Consider the following 19175-nt stretch of genomic DNA (forward strand, 5'->3'; position numbering starts at 1 on the left):
TGAACTGCCAGAGAGTTTAGTATCTGCAAAGCCAATGCCTTATAGAATTTGTGGCCTCAGTTGAACCTTCTTTTATTTCTTTTCCTCTGTAAAATTATTGCCACATTATGTTATCAATCTCATGAGAGACATTGGCCTGGCATAAATTACATTGACGAGCCTTTCAATAATTGTTTTTTGAGAAGATGCTTCAACTTGGAGTGACGTTATGTTTTGCGATTGCTAAGATACATATCTTAATATATACCAGTGGAAACTACTCAATCACAATACATGTATTATATACAAAGTGTGTTTTAATGTATTAACTATATATTATTATGCATAAAATTTATAGAACTGACTAGTTGTTATTGCTATGTATTATATATTATGTCCTATTATAGTTTGAAAAAGTAGAACATGCCATTTATGTTCTATATAAAAATATTTAATTTTTATTTCACTGAAATTAATTATTCTCTCAGATGCAACATCTGTCTCTGTTTGCTAAGACTTTGTTGCTAAGAGTAAGAGGGGAAGAGTAAATGGAAATACAATTTTTTAACATGTGTGTGTGTGTAGCTGGTTTAGTCCATTGGTCAGGATTTTACTATGTAGCAAGAAGTGATTGTTATATAATAGAAACCTCCAGGACTGTATGCCTGCCTCCGAGTTCCTCATTTAGGGGAAGGATCACAGAGATCGATATAGTTAAGTCCGTGACCTATAGGAAAATGGCTTCACAAACTCATGAGCAATGTGCTTGATAAGGATGACATTGAGCACACCACACGGATGGCCCTAAGAGGTGAAGGGACTTGGGATGGATAGAAACAGACCTGGGAAGATGTAAATAAAATTCGTTTGCTTCAGACATCCCGAGCCCAGCCTATCTGATTGCAGAGACCAGGTTGGATGCATTTTAAGAGAAGGAGATACAGCTATGTGAAGCCACATCACAGACAGAGAATGAAGCCTTGAAAATGCACAGCAGCCCATTTTGCTCGACATTACCTCATCAGAAACAGTGTTTCTGGTGGGCATTCGGTAGGAGCAGGCTGTTTCTCTGGGAAAACATGAACGAGGTTAGAGACAAGGAGGAAGAGGAAAAAATTCAGGTCATTTAATTGCAAGAACAAATGCTTGTACCGACTAACTGAGCCATAGGGGCTGCTGTTTTGCTGGCTGATTCTGGTTAGTTCTGGACCAAGCTTTCAGCCCCCCTCCCCATACTTCCTGTGTGTCCTCAGCTGTCCATTTACAGAAACACCCATGACCTCAGCACATTTATCTCCTGGTTTATTTTCTTGTCTCAGGTCCAGTTCATACCAGACATGACTAAACCACACTTTCCCTTGGAGGTTCTCCCATCATCACAAACTCCACAGGGCAGGCTAGCCTGTTGCCCACACACCAGATTAGCCCTGTCTTCTACCTCCTCTCCATAGTGATGATGTGGTTCTAGTCACGAAGGGCTGATCACCATGGACTCACCTTGCTCCTACCAACCAGCCAACTCTCTTACTTTGATTTTTATGGTTAATTTCCCCCTTTCCCTTCTTATACCTTGGCCTCTTCTATGGATTTGCTACATTCCCTACCCTACATTGTCTGACACACAAATGCCAGAACATTTTCCAAACACTTCAAAGATAATGTTGGAAAGGTTTTAGAGAACTTTTGTTGCCAATAGGATAAAGACAGAACAAGACCACACAGCTAGCCAGGGCTAGAACCCAGAACTTTTGTTACTTTTTTTTTGAATGAAGGATAATTTTGTTACTTTTTTTTTGAATGAAGGATAATATACCTGATGAGTTCCTCCACAGGAATGTATTGTTTCTCCTTTTTTACTCCTATATACCTTAGTCATCCATATTGCTTTAATCTATAAACTATCTCTATTTCTTATGGAAGAAGGAGAAGTTATAAAACTTATTTAAATAGAAGCAAATGTTAGTGAAAATAAAACATTGCTGTATAGCTACCCAAACGTAACTAGGCCAAATAAACAGAACTCAGTTGTTTCTAGAGATGAAATGTGCCAAAATGGCTGTGATTCCACATGACACTGGGTACCAGAGCAAAGTGGTTTCTGACTTGGCATTCTGCCTCCGTTGACTTCTGCATCCAAGGATCATTTGCGCCTTGCCTGGTCAGTGGTAGATTTGTGTTGAGTCCCGGCTCAGACGGTGCTGTTATTCAAGAGTACACAGGGGATTCAATACTCAAGTTCAAGGGTAGAATACCATGTATCTGAGGAATGCTAACCAAATCCTATTTTAAAACATCCATGTTAGGGCTGGAAAAATCCAGCAAGATTTATTTATAAAGACATTAAGTAGGCCCTCAGCAGCCTCTCACAGTGGGGGTCATTAGTTGTCTTTGGGATGGGTAGCATCAGCAGAATTGGCTGACAAACACAGAGGGCTTTGGGATAAAACAGATTCACACTCATGAGTTCACAGACATGCTTCGATTCAAAGCCTTAGACAATTACTACACTGGGATTCCTGACCTAGGGCAAACTGTGCGTTCCAACTTGGACACTCCATTGTCTCAGCAATTGGTGAACTTCTTATGTCCTGAAGATATAACAAATGGGGTATTGGCTCAACACACGAAGCCCTTATTTGGCAATTTTCATCTTCATTGCTCATTTTAAATGTTAACTAATTAATCTGCTTGACAGTGTACCATTTAACAGTTGTGTACGATTTATGTTCATAAACTTTGTTTTTTGTTACTTTGATATTTAATATCTGGGTTCCCCCCCCCACGTTCTTCCAAGGCCAAATTAGCACTGTCCTTTGGTGATGCAGTGGGGTACCACTACATCTGGGAATCTTCACAGTGACAGATGCCAAGCAAGGACATAAGATTATGCTGCGGGAAGGAAGGAAGAGAATCACCCTGGCTTATGTGGATATCAGAAGTGAAATGCACCCAGGTGTACATCCAGAGTTCATGCAGCCACTGCCTGTGACAGTGACACCAACCCTGAGTGATTAAAAATGCTACCTTAGCATACGCCTGGTACACAGTAGGCAGTCAATCGGCACTTGTTGGATAGATTAGCTACTATGCAGAAGAACAGCTGTGCCTGTCCTTTCTGTTCCAATGTATTCTTTTCCTACTCTGAGCCCCTTCTCTCTCTCTGGCATAACTACCCATCAACACGCTACTCTACTCGATGAGCATTAATTGAATACCTACTATGTATAAAGCCATACTACACAGCAGTAGGGTTACAGCTGAGAATAAAACAAATCTCTTTTTTTATCCCATCATGGAGACCTAGTTAGTACCAGGAACTCAGAGAGCTACCTCAAACACTTTCTGTAAACATCCCCCATTATTTGTCCTATAGCATTCTTCAGGGAAAGACATTCTACAGGCTTGTTTTGGTTGGTTCATTTGCTATTATAGCCTTTTCATTTACACCTCAAGGTCTGTCCCCAGGGTTAATGACAAATTATATTCCTACCATTTGGATCACTAGCTCTTGATTTATAGGTTATGGACATAGCTAACAGTATGATGAGAATTATACACATCCACTCAACACACACTCAACACAACACATATACATACGCTTATCTACATTCCACTACAGTTATAATGTACTTCTGTATTTACATACATAGATATATAAACACATGTATGTGAGAGATATGCACACCATCTTAAGGTGTCTTAAACCTTTTAAAGTCCTTTGACTCTAGTTGAAGTGTTACTCAGGAACTTGTCATTCTATATACTTTTTCCTACTTACATTTCAGTTAGATTTTGTATATTGGAGTGTGCCAGTTATTAGCACTGATTTTTGTAGGTATATGTCTTCCTTTTCTTTAGTGACTTTGGCAGCTTCTTGGCGTTGTCAGAGTAGGACTTTAGATATATTGCATACTCTAGGTGTAGATCTACTGTAGATCTATGTTTTCTGTACCAGTTTGTATCTTTTGGTGAAATCAGTGTGCCGTCTTCAGTGGAGAATCTGTAATGACAGCTTGCTGTGTGTTCTAGATATGCTCGAAGCCTGGGAATCCATCATCTTCCAGCATAATTGGTATTATACACGACTCCCTCTAACATGCACTCTCGTACAGTTGCCTATAAGGAATTTCATCTGCCAGTTTCCTGCTCCCATATGCCGTCTTGTGAAAATTTCACAGTTTCCTCTGTGTAAATGGCATAATATTTCATTATTAAAAAGAACTTAGTGTCATGTGCAAACCTGCGGATGTTATTATAAACAGTCTCTTGTTAAGTCTTAGCATCCATGTGTGAGTTGGAACAGTTTAAAAGGTTTTGCCCCTCCTTGCCCTTCTCTTCTCTGTCAGAGCCAGTTCTCCTTTAAAATAAGATAACAAATTGAATTCCATGTTTGGTCCTGAGCAACGTGTTGGACAAGGTTAATGTCTCTGGCTAGATGGAATTTGGATGACTTTGCTTTTGTTCTTTTTGCTTCTCTATTTTCCAAAATGAATGCTCGTTGCTTTGGTAACAAATATATACAGATCGTAGTTTTTAATGGAATCTAATAAAAATCTTCATGGGTATTTATCTATGTTTTTAAAAATAAAAAAATATTTTTTATTATATGTGAATGAGTGCTTTGCCTGTAATTCTGTCTATACACAATATGTGTGCCTGATCTCTGTGGAGGCCAGAAGAGGCCTATAGATTTGCTGAGACTGAAGTTGCTGAAGGTTGTAATCCACCATGTAGATGCTGGGAACTGAACCTGGATCCTCTACAAGAGTAGCAAGTGCTCGTAACCACTGAGCCATCTCCAGGCCCGGTTAGTAGGCATTTAAATAGATGATGCCTTTGAATTCCGTTTTTCTCCTTTGATTCTTTAGAAATATTAGGTAGCAACCAATATACTAATGAAAAATTTAAAAAGCAGTAGGGAGTCTATTCTCCCTTTCTGAAAATTGCCTGCCTTAATGAATATTATCTTCTCCATGAATGCACAGGCCATCATATTCTTGGTTCCTACTCACGAGTTTCTGTTCTATGAACAGCTTACCATTTCTCTGGTAAACTAATCCGTTCATAGAAGTTTTACTGGACCCAAAAGTATACTCCTGGATTTCCTCTAAACGCTAGGGTGTAGCTTATTTATTTCTAGTGATTACTCTATTTTTGGAAAGGCGTATGTGATGGAATACATTCTCAACTCAGCTCAGAACATTCAGTTTATTTCTGGAGGTTTGCTTTTGTAACCGTGACCCATCTGCTTCAGAAGTCAACTTAAAAGGAAGAGCATCATGAAGCCTTCTCTCTATAAATGGCCTCGTTCTGCTCTCTCCTCTTTAGTCCTGCACGTACCTTTTACACTGCAGCTATTGGCTGATTGATCTCACCGACTCCCACCCCCCCATCTTTCTGTCTTCAGAAATAAGCTGATTCTTTTTTAGCTTATAAGTGTTTTCATTTGCATCTGTTCGGCTACATACAGCTTTTCTCTCTTATTATTTCTTCACTTAGACACATTCTTAGATATCGTTCCTAAATTTCCCTGATAAATTATATGGAGTTTTCTTGTATTCACTGGAGATACTTCTTGTCTTTTTCACCATAGCTTGCATTCCCCCCCAGCCCAGACTTCGAGCATGAATTTGATCACAGGTTTTGCATTTTCTTAGAGTTTTTGTTTCAGGTTTTTTTTTCTTTCTGATGGCATTTTTCCCTGATGCTGCCTCCTCTAAAGCAAAGCTCCGCATCATTCTTTTTATTTTTATTTTTTTATTCAGACTGAATCACTGTCCACAGGATGATACTTCAGTCACAGCCTGCCAAGCTCATCCTTTGGATTCAGGAGAGCCCTAAGTTCTAAAACGTCTTGTCATTGGAGGCAGCTAATCAAAACCACCATAAGAAACAGTCAAAGGCAAGTTTAATACTCTAGAGGACGTGCTGTTTTATTATCTAGGTTGATATGGGCATAACCTTTCTTTGTATCTTTTAATTTTGCATACTAATCCCAGTTCCCTTTCTCTCCCCTCCTCCTGCTCCCACCACCCTCCCCTCCCCTCCCACGCCCTTTTGCTCCTCAGAGAGGGTGAGGCCTCCCATGGGGAGTCGATGAGGTCTGTCCCCTTACCACATTGAGGAAGGACTAAGGCCCTTCCACCTTTGTCTAGGCTGAGCAAGGTATCTCTCCATAGGAAATATAATTAGGTTTACTTATTTTAAGTATATGCTTGTTTTGTGTACATGTATTTGTGCACAGCATGTGCATGCCTGTGCCTGCAGAGGGCAGAAGAGGGTGTGAGATCTCTTGGAACAGGTTTTTTGATGATTGTGAACCACCGCGTGGGTCCTGGGAACCAACCCTGGGTCCTCTTGGTCCTCTTGCAAGATCAGCCAATGCTCTTAACTAATGAGATACCCCTCCAGCTCCTGGCATACATCTTCTATAAAAGACCAGACCATGACATTTTAAGTTTTACAGACTGTTAGGTTTCTGCTACAGCTCAACTCTCTTGAAGTAGGGAAGACCTTGGATAACATATGAGCCATGTTTATCATGTAAGGCATGGAGTGTTAACACACACTGAAGTTTGAGTTTCGTGTGATTTTCAAGTATTGTCTATTGTAGTTTGAGTGTGTAATGTCCCTCATTGGCTTATAAGTTTTTAAGCTCTCAGTTCCCAGCTGACTGTGCTGTTGTGGAAAACTATGGAACCTTTAGGAGGTATATCCTTGCTGGAGGAAGTGGGCACTGGAGGTGGGGTATTGTTCACGGTGGACACTTGAGGGTATTATGACCCAACTCCACTTCCTGTCTGCTCTCTGCTTCCTGATTGTGGATGTAATGTGAACAGCCTCCTCACACTCCTCCTTACTTCCTCATTTGCCCAAACTGTTGGCCAAAACTCTTCTTTCTTTAGATTGCTTTTTTTTGTCAATTACTTGGTCATAGCCATGTAAGAAGTAGCTAAGACATTGTGAAATATTATACTGTTTAACCATTGAAAGCATACAGATTAGTCTTAGTTTAAAGATTACATAAAAATAAACAGAGGGCCAGATATAGTTTGAAAACCCCTGACCTAGATAATTTCAGCATGACATTTCCACCCACAAGTGAATCTATCCTATTTCCTTTTCCAACAAGTTTTTGCTTATGAAATTCTAGAGTACAAAGTCACAGCCCCTCTTGTATGCTTGCAACGTGTCCTTCCTATATAGAATTTTTGTCTGGCAGCAAGAGACTAGCTGGTTCCATTCATGCTAATTATATCATAGCCCTCAGTTGTTGCCAAGTGTTCCCATATGGCCATTTGGTCTGGTAAGTCTTCAATGTTTATTGGAAGCAGTTTTGCATAATGGATCAGTTTTTTTACCATTCCTTGAATCCATTAGTTCTTAGATTAAGGCATGCTCATTTTATTATTCTCACTGTTTTCATATAGGACCTCAATCTCTTCCCTGATTGCTTTATTTAAATCTTGAATAGGCTGGATATTGTGTTCATCCATGTTTCCTCCCCTTTTCTTAATGTTACACTTCCTGAAATGTAAAAGCTATCTGTAACAGCTTGCTGCTGTTTTACCTCAGATGGCAGCCTACTTTTCCTACAGAATTCTGTTTATCCTCAAACATATCCTGGCTCTTGGTGAACCTACAAATCTCTTCCTTATATCATCTTGTCTACATATTCAGATACGGGGAATCCTCTTATCATTAAAATCCTCCAGAGAAATGATTTTGGAGTTTAGATGGATGTCACTTGCCTTGTCACTTAAATTTCAAGCCTAATTTAAAATGAGTCTCTAGAGTTGTTAATGGTTTATCTTCCGTGGAGTCAGCTATCTGTTGGATGATAGGTATCATAGGTGTTATGATAGACAATTCAGCACATAGATAGAATGTGCTTACCATGATGGAGCATTTTATATAATCTAAGGAACCTAGTTTTTCTCTGTGCACTGTCATAACTCACCTTGAAGAAATTTGGTTCGGGTTAGATGGCTCTGGGAACATCTTAGGTGTTGGATTCCAGATGGAGACTACTTCCTATTCTCACTATTTAGCTATTTTTTTCTTGGCTGAGATAAAAAATAGCATTGAAGTAAATTATAAGAGGCATGGATTTTCTAGAATTGTGCTTCAAGGCTCTGTTGCTAACATTTTGAGGCTCAGTAGTGAATTATGTATTTGAAGCAATGATATGTCCAGGTGGTATGGTATTTGTCACATAAAGATGTCACTTTGAACACTATGACACTTTCATGTAGAGTCAAGTCTTCTGCGGATAGAATGTTACTCTCTTCAAAATTCTTTGGAAATTGAATTGGCATTATAATAATATGGAGAAGTGAACCTTACAAGTTGGCTAGGTCATGAAGACCCTACCCTCTTGGATGAGATTGGTGACGGTATAAAAGGAGTCTATTGCCTTTTGGTTTCTTGTCTTCTGCCATAGGATGACACAGCAAGAAAGCTCTCGAGAGGTATTGGCCCCCTGATCTTGGAATTCTAGGCTTCTAGAACAGGAGACAATGCTTTTGTTCATTATAAGCTACCAAGTCTGTAGTATTTATGGTAACAGAATGGAGTTTACAGTGATGAGACTCAAATTTTAATTCTTGTGTGTGTGTGTGTGTGTGTGTGTGTGTGTGTGTGTGTGTGTGTATGAGAACAGGTGTATGTGGAGGCTGGAGGAAATCTGAGATGTCATTGCATAGCTGTCATCTACTTTGCCTGGGGCACCATTATTGGGTTAGGCTACCTGACCACAGAGTTCCAGGGATCCTCCTACCTCTGGCCACTCCAGGACAGTGGCTTGCAAGCATGTATCACCATGTCCAGCTTTTCATGAGGGCATCAGGGAACTCAGGTCCATGTGCTTGTGCACCAAGAAATTAATGAACTGAACTGTCTTTCCAGCCTTTAGTTCTTTAAGTGATAAGGAAAACTATTGTATCTATCAGCACCTCAAGAAATGTCGAAAATTCCTACCTTGATTATACATAGCATATGAGGACTCAGAGGCACTGAAAAGACTAACTTTTCAAAATGAGGCTAACAAGTACCAGCTCCAAAAATCAATGACAAACTACTATTATATGTAGTAGTGTTGGTCTGAGCAATCCATCACTGATTCCTAAATGTGATTTCTCATGACTGCTTTATGAAATCTACCCCAGGTTGTTTCAGTCTAGAGTTCAAGACTGGCTGACTTCTCACTCTCAGATAGTGCTATATAAGTGCTGTGACGGCTCCTGATGAAGATCTCTTTCCTTGGGACCTCATGAGTGTGCATGCACTTGCATTTTCATTGGCACTCGTTCTTCTATCCACACCCATTTTCTCTGTCTCTGTCTGTCTCTCTCTCCCCCTTTCTAAACTAAAGTGAGCTGGTTATATACAAGAATAACATCTGACTTGAGATCCCATTCAGATTTTGGATCCATATCTCTACTGGTAGAGTAAGATTGTTGAAATGAGGTATATGATTAAAGATTTTTGTTTTGATACTGAACAATAACTGAGGAATCTATAGGATATTTTTTCTATGCTTCCCGAGCTCGCACATTTTAAAACAAGATTTATTTATTATTTTTAATGCGTAAGTGTGACTGGGTGAGTTTATGTCTATCACATGTGTGTCTGATATCCCTGGAGGCCAGAAGATGCTATCATATCATATCATACCCACATGTGTAAAAGAATCAGATCCTATCCTCTGGAAAAGTAGTAAGTACTTTTAGTCAATGAACCATCTCTTGAGCCCCTAAGTAGAGGCCCACCTCTGTCACACTTGGTGAATTACTGTACTTCAGTGACACTTTCCAAAGGCTTCCTTGTTGACTGGCTTATGACGTTGGCTCTTGCCATTCATCTTTCAGGGACCTCTAGATTCCTGACAGCTATTTTGACTCTCTGGATCTAGATTTTGGCTGCTCTTTTTTTGTGTCTACCTATATTAAGCCAATACCACATGTAGCAAGACAGAGGGGGTGCACACACAATATCTATCCCAAGGAAGACTGGAAATGTTCTGACATTGCGATATTAATTTCAATGAGAACAGGCCATGCTAGAGAGATCTAATTTAACATGGTAACTGTTAGACTGATAGAAATCAAGCAGAAAGATGTGGTCGTCTGAATGGGAAAGCCTGGATTTGGTGCTGTTCCTGGGTGAATTATCAGGGAAATAAATTCTTGGCAAGGCAGCTGCTACTGATGGATAGAAGATACCAAAGAAGGCACTGAAAATGATTGTCTTCAGTCTTCTAAAGACTAGGACTGCGTGGTCTCATTTGTAGGAAGTGCTTGGAGTATTCAAAATCATAAATCAAAACACAGACGGTAGCAGAGGACCTGCAGGGGGAAGGCATGGAGTTTGTTGCTTATTGGGTTCAGGGTTTCAGTTGGGCAGGATGAAGTCTTCAAGAGGAGAAGGGAAGGTGTCCATGGCTGTGACATTGAATGTACCCTGAAAATTATTAGGATAGTTCATTTTGTGTTGTATATATTTTGTATACTTTTGTATAGTACATATATTTTGTATAGTGGTATAAGCCATCAGAAAAATGGTTAAAGCAATAAATTTTGTTATTAAGTATGTCACCACATTAAATATTTGTGAACTAATTGAATTATGTGCAGGTATTTCCTGATCTCATACAAACTCACAGAAACCACACCTATGCTTTATGCATTTAGTAATGTCTGTATCTAGAAGATACATGTAGTGAGAGTTGAAATTCTTTGGCAAGGAAGAGTTAACCTTGGCTGCTGGGTGGGTTTTTTCCAGTATTTATGTACACCACATTCCAACTTAAAATTTTTACTTTAGCATTTCTCCAAAACAAAACAAAAACAAACAGAAAGAACTCACTAATAGGACTTGCTAATTGCACACAAAGGTGTTTTTGTTATTATTTTTATTACTTATTATTTGTACTCTTTTGTAAGTTGAAAAATGAGAATGCCTAGGAGACCTGGTGGCAATTTTATCTTTCTTGTCTGCTTTACTTTGAATGTTCTCCAACTTGAATGTTTTTTAACAGCAACTCATGCAAAATCCACTCCTACCGCCATTTAGTCATATCCAATTTATTGAAATTAAAAAAATACATAGAACAGAAATCACAAATCAAATTTCCCTTAGAATTCAGACCTGTCCAGTAGCTTATTCTCATGATTCACAGGACAGAACATATGTTTGTCATCTGAAAGAGCTGGGAGCACACCCACAGGTAAAATTAGACATTGGGTTTTTGGGGTTTTGAGGAAATGGACACATTTTCTTAAACCAAATGGTAAAGTAGTATAAAGTAGATGAGAAGAATAATGTTGTTTTTATTATGATGCTGGAGTTTGTGACTTAGAGGTGATAATATGGAATTTCAGAATCTGATAAATCGACTCACCAATTTTAGGTGAGTCCCAGGCTCTTGCCACAGAGACAGAATTTCTTATACCACAGTTCATGGAAACCAGAGGCAGACTCTGAGCTGCCAGGCCTGATATTTGCTCCCAAGTCACCCAATTAGGTCCAATGGGCCTCCTTCCCATGAAGACAATGGCCTCTCCCTACACCTCACTGGTCAGCTCCTGAGCAATTGTATTCTGGGATGAGAATACCATTTGTCACTCTGGTCTAAGTGCTGTAGAAGAGTCTGTGTTGAGACAAGACAAAAATGAAAACCAATTCAAAGCCAAATAGCAAAAACAAAAAACCCAAACAACAATGGAAAAAAACAAAACAAAACCCTGTATCACCCAGAGCATCAACCACCAAGATACAGCCTTCCCTGCTTAGACAGGAACCAAAGAGAATATTCCATATCTACCTCTCCGCACTGTGGTTGGTAGCAGCCTGTACGGCAATGCCAACTGGCAAGAGAAGCAGTGATGATGGCTTAGATATATATAATAAAACAACAATAGTGATAAAAGCCAATATCCGTAATAAATTTACTGTGTGCCAGGAATTCTGTGAAACAATTCCTATTTGCATCTCATTCTCTAAGGCCTTGTTCGGACTGGAAAGTCTCCTAACCCGTATCTGTTGCTTCTGTGTCTCCTTTTCCTTTCGGTAGAAGAATTATAAATCACATTATGTACGTAAGCCATGATATTCTAGTCTTACATATTTCAATACACACCTTGAGAAACAGGGACACTCACTGCATAATCGTACCATTATTGCCATTGTGAACAAAATTAACAATTCTCAATACCAGCTAAGATTCAACTGCATGCGAATGTTCCCATTCCCTGCCCTAGTCAAGAAACATCTTTTATAGATCGTTTTCTTAAGCCAGAATCATCAAACTAAGTATTTTATTTGATTTATAAAGTTTCTTAAATGTCTTTTAATACAGAAACATTCTTTTATAAAAATACTCGTGACAGCGGCCTCTTTTAAAATGAAGAGTTAGGATTAATTAAGAGAGATGTAGCATAGGCTTTAAGTTAGGATTAATTAAGAGAGCCGCAGCATAGTCTTAAGCAAAGGGTTAGAAGACTGATGCTTGGGAAGAGGAGGGCACAGGCTCCAGAGCTTGAATGTAGACTTCTCACACAGTTGCCCTTAAGCGCCATGTGTACACATTTGGTGGCTTCTAAAGTCACATTCGAAAGGGTTTCTGGGAACTTAAGTGAGATGCTATGGTGACTCCTGAGGGCTCTAGATGGGACTATGGCCTAGAAGACAAAACCCTGCATCAGTCACGGACGATGCACAGAAGCCAATGTGGTTTTGCTGTCAGCAAAGATTTGTAGTTTTGCTTGTGAGAGTCTCAGAAAATTTCAGGATTACCTGTGGGGACGAGGGTAGTTCTGAAGATCATATATGCTTAGGTTTAAGCAAATTTTATTGCTGTTTTAACATTCTTAGTTGAAGTGCAGCTATATGTATTATATATACATATATATGCATACACACACTCATACACACACACACACACACACACACACACTGCTGTTTGGCATGTGTGCTGCATGCGTGACGTGAATGTATATGTGTAAGTCCCTGCATGTATACAGAGGAAGTTGCTGAGTGTTTTCCTCTGCTGTCCTCACCTTACGTTAGGAGACGGTCTCACTGAACCAGAAGACTCTCATTTTTGGTTAGTCGGGCTGGCCAGCGAGCTCCCAGGGTCTGCCTGTCTCTCTACCTCCCACAATGCTGACGTCAGAAGCCTGGGCAGCCACGCCTGTCATTTCATGCGGGTGCTAGGGATTTGAACTCAGCTCCTAATGCTTGCACAGCAACTACTCTCCCCTCTCCCCTCAGGACCCTTTGTGCTTGTAAGCGTCTGTCTGCACTTGCCATGCCTGCCCACTGTGTGTTGTAAGCTCCTCGGAGACAGTGCTCCCGTTTCCCACAACATTTTACGTCACATAGTGGTGAGGCAGTAAGTTGTGTTCCGGGAGCACTCATGCCAGCATCATAGTCGAGGCCCAGACATGGACTGTTCTTAGGGCCAGGGTCTGGTCAGCATCTCACTGTTCCCACATCAGAAAAGTCAGCCGAGTTCTTTTTGCTCCGTATTTTGGTCACACGTGACTATTCCACACCTCCAAGCATTTTCTGCTAAAGAAGCTGACTGAGCAGACCCACGAAGACATTTTTCATTTCCTTTGATGGAACATAATGCTTTCAAATATAAACACAATAACACAGTCATTACATATGCACTTACATTATTGTAGCGACTGTGTGCTCAGCAACACTCCCAGCCAGGCAGGGAGCCCAATAGTTCCCTTTTCCATTCTGATCTAAATTATGTTCATAATAAAAGAGTTTTCAATCAAGGTAAATACAATTTCATCCTGGCATAGCATCTATATTCCTGCTCTCATTTAAAAAAATTCCTTTCTTTTATTCTGGGTCACTCACCCTGATACACATGAGATTGTCCTCTGGTGAGGATAACAGCCCTGGCTCCTCAATGAACTATAACAATGGCTCTAAACGCATGCCCTGTAACATACCTCTGTGATTTACAAAAGCAGGAATAAATCAAAGCCAGACAGAGATGCCACGTGAAGCCAGGAGCTAAATGTTACATCATGTCGCGGGAGGCCGGGGGAAGAGAGAGGCTGCTTTTCCTGGCAGCACGCTGTCTTCCTGCTTGTTACCTTCGCCACAGCCCCATTAAAACAATCACTCTGAATCTGTGGCAAGTTGTCACCTCCTTCCTTCCTGCCATGGCAGCTGGTATCAGGGGCTGGAGACATTGCTCATTCCTTTCGGGGGTTCTTAACACACAGGCAAAAGAGAAAACGAAGCTTAATTTATTAAAAAAAAAAAAATCAAGTGTCAGCTTACCCTCAGGCTCAGTGCAGGCACCAAGGGGGAAAAAGATGAACGCCTGTGGGTGAGTTGGCACCGGCTTTAATTCTCTCCTTGCTCTGCTCTTGCGATGTATGCATAGCATTAATCATGAGCATGGGGAAGCATTTCAAAAACTTAAGCAATTTAAAAACAAAGATGCAGCATTTTAAAAGCACAGCGGCGGGGCTCTGTTCTGTGATTCTTTCTTCGCGCCCGGCTCTGAGTCTGGAGAGTGTGCTGCAAATGTGAAGTAAATCATTGATGCCCCCTCCGTGGGGGGCGCTGGGGGGAACGATAGGTGGGAGAGACACAGTATTGCCAACTGGTGCTCCCTCCCTGACATTCAGTGACCTTCCAGAGATCACAGAGAGGGGTCCAGTGGGCCTTCCTAGTCACTGGAAGGCTTGGCTCTACCCCAGCTCCTGGGGGGATTCCAACAGAAGACGGACAGTGTTTAAACACTCCCACCGTCTCATCCCCTGGATTCAATCTTCAGGATGCCAGTCTCTCAGACCCGAGAGAGCCCAGCCACGTCCCAGGGCTCTGGAGTGCTCTGCTCTGTAGAACTGAGCTCTTTGGGGGTTTTGTTCGTTTACCATTGTTACAGGAGTCAGGGAACCTTCCAGCCTTGTGGAAGTGTCCTGGGACTCCTGTGCTGGTCTTCCTAATAAAGAGCCTTGACACCGCCAACCCAGTGTGCTGCCTGCTGACTCGTCCACCTTATGGGAGGTGCCTGTCACCTCTGGACATCCGAATGTTTATGGGCTGACCTCAGCTCCTTGGTCTCCACGCTTGGTTCGCAGATCTTGCACCCCTGCTGGACTAGCCTCCCAGCCCAGTTAGTGCTATCAGTCAAGCATATTTATTTTCTAGTAAAAAATGCTCGTCCAGAGTCTTTGCCCATTTTAAAAACAAGATATTTGTTTTCTTTCTATTGTGGTGTTTCAATTCCTTCAGTTTTGATGTCCGTGCCTTATTGGATGTAGGACTTTCAAACGTTTCCTCCCAATCTGTGGATTTCCTCTCTGCTCCTATTTTGAATGCAATGTGATCCTATTTGTCTATTTTTGTTCTCGGTGCTAATAGAGTCCTGCCTGAAATAGTTCATCAGGCCAATGTTCGAGACTCAACCTACAACTTTCTTTAGTAAGAGATTATCTTTGTTACTAATGATTCATTATTGCAATGCTCAGATTTACTTCTTCCTCCTGATTTGGTAGTTTGCATGTTTCTGGGAATCTGTCAATTTCTTTAGTTTATCTAATTTGTTTGTGTAGGTGTCCACAGTAATTTCTTATGATCTTGGTGGCTCTACAGTATCAGTTGCAATGACCATTTTTCTAGTTCTAATTGTCTAAAGCTTTGTGTGTGTATGTGTGTGCATGTGTGTGTTGTGTGTGTGTTGTGTGTGTGTGTGTGGTGTGTGCATGTGTGTGGTGTGTGCATGTGTGTGATGTGTACGTGTGTGTGATGTGTGCGTGTGTGTGGTGTATGCGTGTGTGGTGTGTGCATGCATGTGTGTGTGTGGTGTATGCGCGTGTGCACGTGTGCGTGCATGCATGTATGTGTGTGTGTGTGTAGTGTATGTGACTGCATATGCACATGGGTACCACATGCTTGTCTGGTGCACACAGAGGTCAGAAGACAACATCACTTCCCTTGGAATTGGAGTTGTAGGCAGTTGTGAGCTACTGCAATGCAGGAGTTGGGAAATGAACCTGGGTCTTCTGCAAGAGTAGCAAGGGCTCTTAACTGTCAAGCCATCTCTCCAGGCCCGAGGTTTGCTTGAGAATGTTTTTCTCTTTGGATGAAGCTGTTCTCTGCAGTAGATGTACCCCTCAGCCGCTTTTGCTGGAGCTCATAACTTGAGTACGCTATGTTTCCCCTATCCTTTTCTCTTTTCCTTGGGTCTCAGAACATTTAAATGTTCTTTTAGATTTCTCTTCTGACCCTTTCAACATCCCAAAGCCGACTGTTTCCTTTCCACACTCTTTACATCTCTCAGGATTATCCTTTTGCTAACTTCTACTTTCACTGTGGTCAGAAAAGATGTTTAACATTATCTCAGTTTTCTTAAATTTGTTAGACTTTTTGGGGGGTCTAATGTGTGGTGTCTCCTGAAGAATTCAAGACTATTGAAAAACTCTGAAACATATCATGTTTATACAAATTTATAGCTAATGTAATACAAATTATAAAGCTAATTTAGGATATAAATATTACCTACACCAATGAGACACTCCTTTTTATTTCATTTGTTTGTCTGACCAGAAATCATAAACATTATGAAATTAGGGTTTGTGATTTAGTTTATATATCACTCCTGATATTTATAATCCGCTTTTGGTTATGTGTGTGCATGTGTTTATAAATGACATTGTTTTACTTGTTACATAATCTAATAGAATGGTTCCTTTAGGTATATATTCTTCTACAATGCTCCCCCACCTTTTTCAGTATGTGAACTGTATCCATGTTGTTCTAATTCTGGGATAAGCAAAGTATGGCCCATGGGCTTAATCCATCTGTTGGTTATGTATAGCCTTGAAGCTAAGGATGATTTACATTCTTAAAGCATTGAATAATAAACAAAGACAAAGGAATAGATGTGACAAAGGCCATATGTGGCCAACACAGCTTAGAATATTCATGATGTAGCCTTCCATAGAGAAGTTTGAGGACTCATTTCTTGAGTTTTGAAGGCTATTCTTCTCTTTGTTCTACACATGTGTAAAAAGTTAACCAGTCAGGTTTCACGAAAAACCCTTTTAGGACTTTGATTGAAATTTACAGGCTCTTTGGAAGAGATTTGATGTGTCTATGATATCTTACTTTTGATCTGTATGTTATCCACTGATATAACAAAAATCTTCTTTTGTAGCTTTTAATAATGCTTGTTTTTTAAATCTTACATTTGTTTTGGGTCAGCCATGAATATCACTGGACTAAAATCACAGGCTGTGTTCATTTCTGCATCTTTTAGAGGAAAAAATATATCCTTTCCTTTATGACTTCTAGAGGCACTCCATGATCTTTAGCGCCCTTTATCTCTGTAGGCAACCCTACTTTTCTTGTTATGTCTCCTTGGATTCTGAACATTCCGTCTCTCTTGTCATTTGTGATGGTCCAGTGATAATATTAGGCTAGTCTGGTTAATCAAGGCTAATCTTTCATCCCCATGGAACAATCTCAAAGTAGTCATAATTTTATCTAGAATCTTAATTCACTTTTGCAGTGTGACGTCACATATCATCGGTTCCAGGGATCAGGGCGAGGGCATCTTTTGGAGGGACATTCTTCTTACTACACATCTATCTGGTGAGTCACTTGGTGTAGATTTTAGCACTCACATTTGGTTCTTTTCATTCCTTCTTTGCTGAGACTATTTTTCACTTGTTTTCCAGTGATTTTAATTGCTGGCTGGAATGACTTAAGGATAGCTGTTCTACAACTCTTTTCCTCATTATTTGTGTAATTTTGAGCTATGGATTTTCTTATCAAAGTCATTCTGGGAAAACAATGTTAAGAGTTGACAGGAAAGAAAGGGAAGGAGAGGAGATAAAATAGTAATGAGTTAGGGGGGTGGAGAGATGGTTCAGCAGTTAAGAGCACTGGCAGCTCTTCCAGAGATCCTGAGTTCAATTCCCAGCAACCACATGGTGGCTCCCAGCCATCTAAAATGGGATCTGATGCCCTCTTCTGGCATGCAGATGTACATGCAGATAGAACACCATATACATTAAATAAATCTTAAAAATTGTTAAAAAAAACAATAATGTGTTAATAGTTACTAGATGTATAAGAAAACATTTTAGATTATTCAGCAATGAGGTGACTTGTATAAGAAGAAAACATATTTAGCGAGGATCCATCAACTCTTGGAGAAGAAGAAGACTGGCCAGCTTCAAAACCTGGGCTTCGCCTGTGCTAATTCAGCGTGTGGATTTTGCTTGTTTGAGCACATTGCTTGAGGTTAGATGAGACAGATTAATAGTATTAACTTAGGAGTTTTGACTGTACTTATTGTAAGCCATGAATGCACAACCTATGCTTTTCTGAAATAGTTATCAGAAGTCAGAAATAAATAACATGTTAAGATAATGACTTTGGACAAGGCTAGGGGTCATCACTGAGGGATCTAGGGGAGACAAAGAGGACTTAGAAGTTCTTAATGTGTTTAGTTCGTGCTTGCTGGCAGATGATGGTGGCAGTAACTGAAGTAATACAAACTGGAGGAAGAGCAGAGTTGTAAGTTGAAAAAAAAAAACAAGAGTTTTCTTCTTAATGTACAAACATGAGGTGCTTATTCTTTGCACTGCTGGTATGTCATGGATATTCAAGGGGACTGCCTACATTGGAGTTTTAGTTTTGGGTCTCATCAGCAGACAGATGGTGTTTGAGGTCTCCAAGTCAAGAGAATATCCGAGAAAGAGAGGAGGACCAAGTTATAAGACACAGTAACACTTTGAAATTGGGCAGAGGTATCTGAGATGGAAGCAAAGAGATGCCTATGTCACATAAGTCAATAGAACTGTTTCTGAAAGTAAATTGGCCACTGATTTCAGCAGCTGATTAAAAATAGAGTTGCATTTTACTTCTTGGATGGAGGCCATTGTGGGCCTTGAAAGTAGCCACAGTTGTGGAGATAATAATCCAGTTAGGGTGTGATAAAGAAATCGCTGTGGGTATTCACCCTCAGAGAGTTGCACACATTGACCAATAAAGAAGATAAAGGACAAATGTAACCTAATACAGCTAAGAAACTTGTGCCCCAGAGAAGTGTTATGGTTTGAATCCGAAATACCACCTACAGGCTTGTGTGTTGTGAACACTTGTTTCCTAGCCCATGGGGCTATTTTGAGGGTGATGGGGCATTTAGA

The sequence above is a fragment of the Mesocricetus auratus genome, unplaced genomic scaffold, assembly GCF_017639785.1.
Source record: "Mesocricetus auratus isolate SY011 unplaced genomic scaffold, BCM_Maur_2.0 Super-Scaffold_100018, whole genome shotgun sequence".
Taxonomy (NCBI): domain Eukaryota; kingdom Metazoa; phylum Chordata; class Mammalia; order Rodentia; family Cricetidae; genus Mesocricetus; species Mesocricetus auratus.